Source organism: Malaclemys terrapin, chromosome 2 (assembly GCF_027887155.1).
Source record: "Malaclemys terrapin pileata isolate rMalTer1 chromosome 2, rMalTer1.hap1, whole genome shotgun sequence".
Taxonomy (NCBI): domain Eukaryota; kingdom Metazoa; phylum Chordata; order Testudines; family Emydidae; genus Malaclemys; species Malaclemys terrapin.
The window spans coordinates 81,474,211-81,485,663 of record NC_071506.1 but is presented as its reverse complement, the minus strand read 5'-3'; the positions used below and the strand labels follow the sequence as shown (position 1 = coordinate 81,485,663).

Here is an 11,453-nt window from a genome sequence, read left to right as displayed (position 1 = left end):
ATAATCTCTCAGTTGTCGATTGTCGATCCAGAATCTGAGGGAGCCTCTATCTTGCTCTCTGCTCATTGATTATTCATCCTGCTGTCCCAACACTGTTTAGCCATTTGTCCTGATATTTTTTTAGCACTGCCAAATAAAGCCGTCTCTCATGTTTCCACTTATATTTCCCAGATTTTCACTGAGCTTGCACTGCTACTAGTAAAGCCTGATGCGGCTGTCACCATACTTAGAAACACTGCAGAGTAAAAAAAAAAAAAGAAAAGCTCTGGTAGTAGCAGGATAGGGTCTTTAGGCAGATATGAAACAATAAATATCCCTCTGCTGCCACAACAGATTGTGTAACCTGTTTTCTTGATCAGTGAAAAGTGCTGTGAATAATAATAGGCTTTTTAGTCTCAGGACTAAGTGCCCTGTAGTTTAATTATATAACTAGTTTAAAGTTTTTTTTCTAGAAAATTTACATTTTATTTGACCGATAAGTTTTGTGCTATTTGCCTGTTCTAAGCAAAATCAGAAATGATTTGGCAAATGGAAAACATTTGTGCTTTATTAATAAACAAATTATCATTATGTAATGTGTTTATAATACTATCTGCATAAATTTTGCTTTATTAAAAACTACTAACAAGCAGAGTGCCAGTATTTTAGAAAAACAATGTTTCTTGGTGAAGAAATTTTAATATCATTCTGCAGATTTTATTTGCATTCATATAAACTGTCTTCTAACAAATACAGTAGCTATACTTTCAGAATCTGAAAACAAATTTTTGAATTTTGATATAGAACAGTTATTTGCTCCAGAAGAGAATAGCTAGGAGTAACTGCTGACCATCTTCATTTAAGTACCACAGACAGTAGTAAGTAAAACCAAAATAACTCAGTTAAGACTTCCCGTATCTTTCTAGACAAAAATCCCTTTGGAAGAATATGCTTTGTGGTTCTTTGGGCAACAGTTATAGGCACTCAGGTGCAGCATAAATATTTTTTCCAGCAGAGAGAAAAGAGTAAATGCCAAATATAACCAAACAGTTCAATGTTTAGGATTAAACCTAGCCCCATAAATATAAGAAATGACTGCATCATTACCTCATCCTGATATATGTAAGTGTTGCTTTTAATAAATTGAGTTACAGTATTTTCAGGATAGAAGGGTTGAAATGCAAAAGATTGACTGGAAGAGACCAGTATTTTCTGAGGCCCTCCCCTTTCTTTGCTCTTTGGAGTGTAACTTGAATTAATAACATTGTGCAGCAACATTCTAGTCTGTAGCTGAGGCTTCATCTGAGCTTTTCGTTATAAATTCAGTGTCTTTCCCCTCACCTCTTTCAAAATCCACATGTCACAGTGGCCTCAAAATCAGTAGGCCTAGGGCGAATATATATTTCTACCAAATTTGAACTAAAATTGTACAAGGGGTTCTTGAAAGATAACACCCTAAAAAAGTGTATTCTAAAAAAAAAAAAAAAAAATTAAAAAACTTTCACAGAAATAAAAAGAGAACCTAGATTTTAGTTCTTAGCTAGCTGAGATCCAGTGCATGATATCGAAGATTACGTGATTAGTCAAACTTGAAAAGTTATTAACATTTTAAATAGGAAAAATGCTGTGACTCATCATTCTGGCAAGTTTAATATGGAATGTAAAATGACTGATTGGAGACCTAATCTTTCATTCATACAAGTCTTTAGTCCTTTTCCTTAATGATAGACCTCAAAATGTAAATAAATTATTGGGAGGTTTTGTCATTGGTGAAAGAGAATATTCCCCTATTCTGAGTCTTACTTTAGAACCTTAACCAGAGAGGAAGGATGCCTTTGGTAAAGTATGCGATTTTGAATCAGGAAATCTTGGGTCTCTTCCAATGTCAGTCAGATTTTGTGGCAATGTGCATGCCCTGTCCCTTGTCGGGGTGGGCAGGGTGTGTGCTGATAGTCTGGTAGGCTGTAACCACAGTATCTTGGGTCTTGCCACAGTGAGATTCAAGGATCAAGGTCTAAGCAGCAGCCCTCGGGTATAGGGCAGTGTGACCTAGTGGCCAGAGTCAATACTGCGGCCCTTGCGTTCAGGGCCGTGTGGCCTAGTGGCCAGAGTCAATATGGCAGCCCTAGTGGCCAATACCTGGGGGGCCATCACCAGGAGGGTGGTGGCCTGGGCCCACCCGACTCCACCGGGCCCTGACCCAGGGCCCTAACACTGACGGAATAGTCCACCACTGGGTCAGCAGGGAATCCCACCGAAACATGCTGACCTTGCAGAGGTACAAGATACCACTTGCTCAACCTTCCTGGATCACTTCCTACTGTGCTTCCTGAAGCTGCAGTCCATGGGGCAGTGGAGTCTCCGGGCACCTCAGCACAGGTAACTCCCTGGGACTCTGATGGCTACAGATCTCCAGCTCCCGCAGGCAAGGGCTGTGACAGTTCCTCAGCTGGAGCCTCAACCAACAGTCCTTCCTCTCCGACGGTCAGACCAGACTGAGCCAGATTGCTCCCTTTTATACTAGCATAACATTTGAAGCATGCCCAGTACAGCCTGAGGGGCGGAACTTCCTCCACCCACAGTGTGGGGTTAATCCCTTCCGGCCCAGTGTGGGGAATGCACACTCTGTCACAGACTTCCTGTGCGACACTCGGTAAGCACTTAATCTCTCTGTCTTAGTTTTCCATCTATAAAGTGGGGATACTTCCTTACCTCAGAGGGGTGAATAATAAATTCATTACTGTTTGTGACATGCTCATGTCCAGCTGATGAACATCACCAAAAGGTCTATAGATAAAAACTATGTTTAAGCAATATTTATCTGCTGATTGATATTGCAGAAGGTGTAATATGTTGAAATTGTTAGAGCTGTGCTAAACAGGTGGGGAGTAGGTTCCAAAGCTGAGCCCTCATTAAATGCACTGGTAAATTGCAAGTGTTGAGAGTGGAGGATCCCCCCACACTTTTCCCTTTCATTCTCATGAGGTTCTTGCCCTTACAAAAAGTTAACTGTAGTTTTCTCACTCCCTCCAAAATCAAAATCTTTCTCAGTGAAACTTGGAAATTTTGAAAACTTTGGCTGGCTCTGTGTAGTTGGTTGACAAAGAAATGAAATTTCTGCAAACATTCATTCCTTTTTTGTTGAAATTTAACATTTGAATTTTAATCCAAAATTCAGAAAATATTAACCAGTTCTAGTAGATAGCACTAGGTTAAATTGGAAAAATGACTAAGGCCATGCCTCCACTAGCACTTACGTTGTCAAAACTTTTGCTGCTCAGGGGTGTAGAAAAAACATCCTCCTGAACAAAAGTTTTGTTGGCATAAATGCTCGTGTGCACAATGCTGTGTCAGCTGACATAGCTACCACTGCTTGTTGAACTGGTTTTATGATCTTGACGGAAGAGCTCTCTCCTGTTGGCATAACGTGGCTACACAGTACATGAGCGCTCTTACAGTGTTGGTACCGCTGTGCCCCTGTAAGCTTGTAAGTTGTAGACATTGCCTAAATCATAGAGTTTAAGGCTAGAAGGGACCACCAGATCATCTAGTGTGCTCTCTTGTATATTGAAGGCCACTAGCACCGCCCAGCACCTGCATACTCAACCCAACAACTAAAAATAGACCAAAGTTTTACAGCCCACAGGAGACTAGACAATTATGTGCTACAGGCAAATAAAAGGAGGGATCACGAAGGCCTCCATAATGGCAGGGAAATGATTAAGTCAGCCATACCCAGATAATCTTGGGAAGTGACACGTAGTGTCACACTGCAGAGGATGGTGAAACTGTTCTAATGGCACTGCCAGGTTTCTTCCTGATCCCACATATGGTGATCAGTTAAACCCTGCGAATGTCAACAAGAACCAGCCAGCCAAGCATCTGAGAAAGAGGAAGCTAGGTGCCCTCTCAGAGCCCTGCCCCTCACCATCCAATGTTCCATCTCCATCCGTGGCCATCTCTGATCCTTCAGAGGAAGGCGATCGAAAAGACTTCTAAGAAAAATGTGTACAAATGAATATTTTATTCACCAGAAAATTGAAAAATACTAAGTGGCTCGCTCTTTCTCAGTGTTTACTGTAAAACAGGTCATGTTTGAGGTTTCTAGCTTTGGCCAATTTTGAGTTGTCCAACTGACCTGTCTGAGTTTGTAACATGTGGGAAAATCATGGTGGGTTTTCTTCATGTTTTTGTTACTCAAAAATGGCTGATCTAATGTTGCTAAAAATTTCATTTAAAATAACCATCTTGTAATCAAGTCTGGAAAATTTCAGACTAGAAAGAATTTGAGAAAGTTGAGCCAACTGAAAAAGGAGGCTTGCAATGTAAACTTCAACTCAACCTTAATTATAAATAGCGTCCCTGTTGACAAACACTAAAGCATAACTGTGTTATATGACTGGGCAAGAAAATCGCAGGTAATGTGCAGCCTCGATAGGTGCAAAGTAATGCACATTGGAAAAAATAATACCATATATATATATATATATATATATATATACACACACACACACACAGTTATGGGTTTTAAATTAGCTATTACCACTCAAGTAAGAGATCTTGGAGTCACTCTGGACAGTTCTCTGAAAACTTCCACTCAATGTGCAGAAGGGGTAAAAAAGGCTAACAGTATGTTAGGAAGTATTAGGAAAAGGGGTAGAAAATAAGACAGACTATTGTGATGCCACTATATAAATCTGTGGTGCATCCATGCCTTGAATACTGTGTCTAGTTTTGGTCACCCCTTCTCAAAAAAGATATAGTGGACCTGGAAAAGGTTAAGATTGATAAAGATAATCAAGAGTATAGAACGGCTTCGATATGAGGACAGACTAAAAAGAATAGAGTTGTTCAGTTTAGAAAAGAAACAAGTGGGGAGGGAGTAATATGATCTAGATCAGGGATCGGCAATCTTTGGCACGCAACTCACCCTGGTGGGCCGAGCCGGTTCGTTTACCAGCCGTGTCCACAGGTTTGGCCGATAGCAGCTCACTGTCCGCGGTTCACCGCTCCAGGCCAATGGGGGCTGAGGGAAGCAGCGTGGACCGAGGGATGTGCTGGCTGCCGCTTCCTGCCACCCCCATTGGCCTGGAGCGGCGAACCGTGGCCAGTGGGAGCAGCGATCGGCCGAACCTGTGGATGTGGCAGGTAAACAAACTGGCCCGGCCCGCCAGGGTGCTTACTCTGGCGAGCCGCGTGCCAAAGGTTACCGATCCCTGATATAGATCTATAAAATCACGAATTGTGGGAAAAAGTAAATATAGAAATGTGAAAGAAAAAATAAAAAAACGGGTCACAATGAAATTAATAGACAGCAAGTTTAATACAAACAAGAGGAAGTACTTTTTCACACAAGGCACAACTCATCACATGGAACTCTTTGTAGCTCGAAAGCTTCTCTCTTACCAACAGAAGTGGTTCAATAAAAGATATTACCTCACCCATTTTGTGTGTCTCATATCCTGGGACTGACATAGCTACAACCACACTGCATACATTCATGAAGGATAGGTCCATCAATGGTTTTAGTCAAGATGGTCAGGAATGCAACCCCATAGTTGGGGTGACCCTGAACCTCTGATTACCAGAAGCTTGGAGTGGAAATAGGGTGGATCACTCCATAATTGCCCTGTTCTCTACATTCCCCTTGAAGCTCTGGTACTGGATGCTGTCAAAGACAGGATACTGGGCAAGATGGGCTGTGGTTTGACCCAGTCTGGCAGGTCTTATGTTCTTAATGTACATTAATGCTGTAATAATCTTTAAATGCAATTTTAGTTGAGGATGGTATGAATTTAGTATCTTAAAGCATTGAAAAATCATATCTAGAATCTTCACAAATTTTAGATGAGCAGTATAACCTACACAAGCTAACTTTGTTTATGGTTATTACTAGATTTATTGATCTATAAAACAGTATGTAGGGGAATATTGTGTATGTTTTGCAAGCGTGAGAGATGAAAGCAAGGATTTATATACGTAAGGATTATGTTCCTGGTAAATGCAGTAATGAAAGTTGTCTGTTTTCCTTAGTACTTTGAAAATTGAATGCTGAAACAACTGTTGTGGAAAAGGAAAGTAACATTTATTCATCAAAATTACTTTGCCTTCTAGTGTAACACATGGCTGTCCAAGTTAATAGTGTTCTGAATGGTGACCATCTACTTGTTAGAATTTTGGTAGGAGCTGTATAAAGTCCTACAAGCTAAAGCAGTATGATAAAGGAAACACTGTTGCATTATGAAACCAGAGCAGGGACTTGTGGGACAAGGGGAGCTACATTAAATTGTTGTGATTAGGAAAGGTAATAGAACCACTGGAAATCCTATAGCATTTGGCATTTTTGGCTGAAATATTTGCAAGATACATCCTTCTTAACTTCTTCCTCTGACCCAACTGCTTAGTGCTGGCTGAAAGAAATCCTGAGATGCTATCCTCCAGCCTGTCCCTGCATGGATGGAAACCACCTAGAAGTACAGTCCTCCACCTGCAAGTTGTTCACTAAGAGCAGCAAAGTAGAAATCTCACCTGCTATTAATCATAAACCTTGAATGCTATATATTTCATTACACAATAGAAACCTATTCATTATGTATTTTACAGCACACAAGTGTGGTAGGCAGTTCACAAGATAGTAAGACATAGTCCATTCCCCAAGGAGCTTACAATCTAACTTCAGATATGATACTTCGGAGGTTTGGGGCAACAAAATAGTAGGGATGGGTTAAAGGAGGAGTGACAGGAATAATGACAGTAAGATTGTTACTTAACAGCTAGTACACTGCATGGTGTATGTAAAAATCTTTTTTATATGAATAAAATAAATGTAAAATATGTATGTATTATTCACTTCTTGTAGGCATAATAACTTTGTAACAAAGTTTTCACCTACTTTTTCCAAAGTGGTGTATTAAGGGTTTCTCAGTGCCCCTGTTAAAGTTGAAGAATGTACCCCTCAATTTTTTTCTGCTTTCATCCACCCACCCTTGAATCTCTCAAATCCACACACCTTACATTTGCTATTCCTATCGACCAAAAGGGCTGGAATAGAATCCCTTCTGAGACAGTCAGAGCCGCTCATTACTCAGTAGCCAGGGTCTTTGTGAAGTGACAGTTGATTTCATTTATGGGCTGCATGCACTCTCGACAAGAACTAACTTGGAATTTCCAGATTTTGGAATTCTTCAATGCCACCCATAATATTTGCATAATTGGATTTTTCCTTAATTCACTTAGAGATTAGTTACAAATTTAAACTGATTTAGTTTTTTCTTAAACTAAATAATTGTGAAACTACTGTTAAATATAATGTGAAGGAAAGATTGATATGTATGTTTGTCCATTGTTGTGTCCCAATATTTGTTCCTGTCTGCACCTCAGCCAGGCTTTCTCATACAGAATTGCGCTTATAAATATAATTCCCTGCTTGAAGTTGAATCCTTCATGTACAACTCACTTTCTACAAGTAATCTAAGAACACTGTATTTTCATTGCTCTTGAAATGAATGTGGCAGTTAACTCTAATTGAAAAAATAGGTATTCTGAGGACTCAGAAATGGAGAGAGAAAAAATCCCTGCAACATTCCTTACTGGCCACTTTTGTGTAAGGAGATGGTGTGTTGAGCTGACAAGAGGAGGGGAAGGGATCCAAACAGGCCGAGTTCATAGTTGGCAGCTGAAAAGGTGGTGCTTGGGTGGTTTGTGAGGTATGGAGCTTAAATAAAAAATAACTTCTTGCCTGATCAAGCTATTTGTATTTGGTGCTCCAACTGTGATTGCCTATCTGGATCTGTTTGCAGCAGTCATTTTTCTGCTCCCTAAAGATGATTGAGCCACAGGGAGATAGGAAGCCCTTCATTGCTTCCTATTTGTGAAAATGAGCTTGTAACTTGAATACTGAACGCTAACATTCCCATATTAAAAATCTACTTTCAGAGGTATCTATTTGTCAAGGCTCAGGAAATCAGATAAGACTCTTAGTAGAGCTGATCAGAAAATTTTTTCCTAGCAAAAAAATCTTAACTTTTCATCAAAAACCTGAAAACTGAAAATCTGTGGAGACATCTATTTTTAATTTTTGTGAAAAACTTGATTTTGTCAAAACCCCTGTTTTCTGTCAGTGTCTCTATTTTGGTAGTTAAATAGTGTAACAGTTAAAATTAGAACTAGAGTGTAGCTGAACATTGAGGAAAAATAAGAATTCTTTAGAATTGTATTTGTGGGGCCCATTGTCCATCCAAACTGAAAAGCATGCTCAGCAGTGAGCTAGTAACTCGTACCAGTATCTGGATCAGACTAACATAGCAGTTACTTGGGCTTCTCTTAGTATGTGTTTAGAAGGAGAGGTAACTCATCATTTTATTTCTGCTTTTTGCTTATTTTTTTAGCTGACTGTGCATATCTTTGAAATATATACAGGGTGGATGAGGTAATATCTTGTATTGGACCAACTTCTATTGGTGAGAGAGACAAGCTTTTGAGCTTACATAGGACTCTTCTTCAGGTCTCACCCACCTGGTCTCTTACTTCTCCTAGTTTCTCTAATATCCTGGGACTAACATGGCTACAACAATACTGGATTGTGTGTATCTTTGACATGAAATCCAGGTTTAACCTAGCCAAAAGAAATAGACAGTTCCCACAATAGATGGTTGAGTATCACACTACATTCCTATTTTAATTTTGTATTCTTTTAAAACTGCACTATATATATGAATAAATAAAATGGCACATCCCTCAAATCCAGAGTTCCCACAACAATTGATATCTCATAAGTTGACAGACTGAAAAATGTAATCTATTAAAGTCTTAAGTGTAATTTTGACAACTAAAATTTCTCATGTATATAGACATTTCCATTTAAATGGACTTTAAATAGGTAGTTAAATGCTACAGGAAACATACATGCTTCTTCGAGTAGTGTCCCTGTGGGTACTTCACTGTAGGTGTATTGGCGTCCCTATGCTGCTGACTGGAGAATTTTGAAAGCAGTGTCTGTTCTTCCTGCACATGCACTGTCCCCCATTGTGCTCTGCCGTGAAGCTAACCAGTGTTGCAAGAGCCAACCTTCCTCAGTTCTTTCTCAACCGCCCCTGACTAGAGATAGAGCTTTAGCTGTCTGTTAGCAGATTAACTTTCAAAAGACTTGCTAATCATTCTCCTTTTTTTAACTACTACTAAATTTCCTTTACATTCCCTTTCTTTTATCCTTAAAAACCTTGCATTTAAAGTGTCTTCTGTTCTATTAGAAGTGGCTTTTTAACCGCCTTCAGAACTGCGCCAAGACTTAGGATGGCAGGAATCCTCACCACAGCCGTCTACATCTAAGGGCATGGCTACACTTGCAGATGTAGAACGCTTTGAGTTAAACCAGCCTTCGTAGAGCGCAATAGGGAAAGCGCTGCAATCTGTCCACACTGACAGCTGCATGCGCACTGCTGCGGCCACATTAGCTGCTCTTGCAATGGCCACAGAGAGCAGTGCATTGTGGTAGCTATCCCCGCATGCAAGTGGCTGCAATGTGCTTGTCAAATTGGGGTGGAGTGTGACAGGGAGTGTGTATGTGGGGGGAGAGAGAGTGGGGTTTTGGGGGGCTGAGAGCATGTCAGCATGCTGTCTTGTAAGTTCAGACAGCAACAGACCCCCCTCCATCCCCCGCCTCTCTTTCTCTCACACAGCATTCCACAGAATGGTTGCTTTGTCTCGTAGCAGATAAGCATGCTGGCTGTCAGAAACAGCTTTCAAAAGGCATATCGGCATGCCTGCAGTGATTCCAAAACAATGACAAGAGTGGCCATTTGACTTAAGGGGATTATGGGACGTTTTCGGAGGCTGATCAGAGTGCAGTAATGCAACACCTCATTCACACCGATGCCCGGGCATTTCAGCCAATGCGCACCAAGTGTTAATCTTCTCGCCGAGGTGGAGTACCAGGAGCGCTCTAGCCCTGGAATCAGAGTGCTCTACTTGCCTTGCCAGTGTGGACTGATAATGAGCTAGGGTGCCCGGGGCTGCTTTAATGCGCTCTAACTCGCAAGTGTAGCCAAGCGCTAAGCAAGGTTAGCCTAAGGCTTGTCTACACTGGTACTTTACAGCGCTGCAACTTTCTTGCTTAGGGGTGTGAAAAAACATGCCCCTGAGCGCTGCAAGTTTCAGCGCACCAACGCTGGGAGCTATACCCCTCGTGGAGGTGAGGTTTTTTTTTTTCTCTCCCAGCGCTATACTGCAACTACACAAGCCATGGCAGAGCTTTAACGTTGCCAGTGAAGACATGCCCTAGGAAAACAATCATGAACCACCACAAGGCTTCTAAGAAAAGAGCCATGAGTCCCCACAGTGAGCCCCAACCAAGCCAAAAAAGATTGGTATCATTGGTACTGACGGCCACTGAGCTCGCCGTACCCAGACTGCGGTACCCAGAGCTTGCACAGAAAAGTCCTAACAGAACACGCTGGGCTGCCTAAGGACCTGATGGGCACAGGCAGGGTAACATTAGTACCGACAGGGCAAGAGAAAGGTAGAGATTCTGCCCGGGAAGGCTCCTTCGGTATAGAGAACAGCATCAGTACCCTCTTCAGTATACAGTAACTCCTCGCTTAACGTTGTAGTTATGTTCCTGAAAAATGCTACTTTAAGCGAAATGATGTTAAACTAATTCCATTTCCGCATAAGAATTAATGTAAATAGGAGAGTTGGGTTCCAGGAAAAAAGACAAAAGACATTATATACATATGCAGTATAAGTTTTTTAAACAGTTTTAAACAAACAATTTAATACTGTAACAACAAGGAGTCCGGTGATATCTTAAAGACTAACAGGTTTATTTGGGCATAAGCTTTCTGCATCTAAAGAAGTGAGGTTTTTTACTCACGAAATGCCCAAATAAATGTTAATCTTTAAGGTGCCACCGGACTCCTTGTTGTTTTTGTGGATACAGACTAACACGGCTACCCCCTGATACTTGACACCATGCAAGGCACTAATTTAATACTGTATATAGCAATGATGATTGTGAAACTTGGTTGAGGTGGTGGAGTCAGAGGGTGGGATATTTTCCCGGAAATGCCTTGTTGCTAAATGATGAACTAGCACTCAGCTCCGCCTTCAAGGGTTAACATGTTGTTAATGTAGCCCCACACTCTACAAGGCAGCATGGACTGAGGAAGGAGGGAGGAAACAAATAGACGCATGGCAGTGGCTGCAAACAGTTCCCTGCGGAAACTGAATGTGATGATGAACCCATGCTATCCCGCTGGAGAGCACTACTCCCTCCTCTGGATAGCATATGCACGGCTACATAGGTGCCAACTTTCCAAAGTGTGTGTGTGTGTGTGTGTGACAAAGACGTGTTGCCCCTTTAATTACGCTGCCCTTTTAAGTAAATCAGCATGTTCAGACACAGCAGTAGTTTCCAGCAAGCTCCCTCCATCCTGAGCCCAGTCGTGTTGTCACCACCACCCCCAGCTCTGTGGAGA

At 41.3% G+C, this 11,453-nt stretch overlaps 1 protein-coding gene across 2 annotated transcripts in view; it reads left to right on the top strand.

Moving 5' to 3' along the window:
- Positions 1-11,453, top strand: part of MIB1 (MIB E3 ubiquitin protein ligase 1) — a 115,066-nt gene that overhangs the window by 58,260 nt on the left and 45,353 nt on the right. The gene's annotated exons all lie outside the window — the stretch shown is intronic.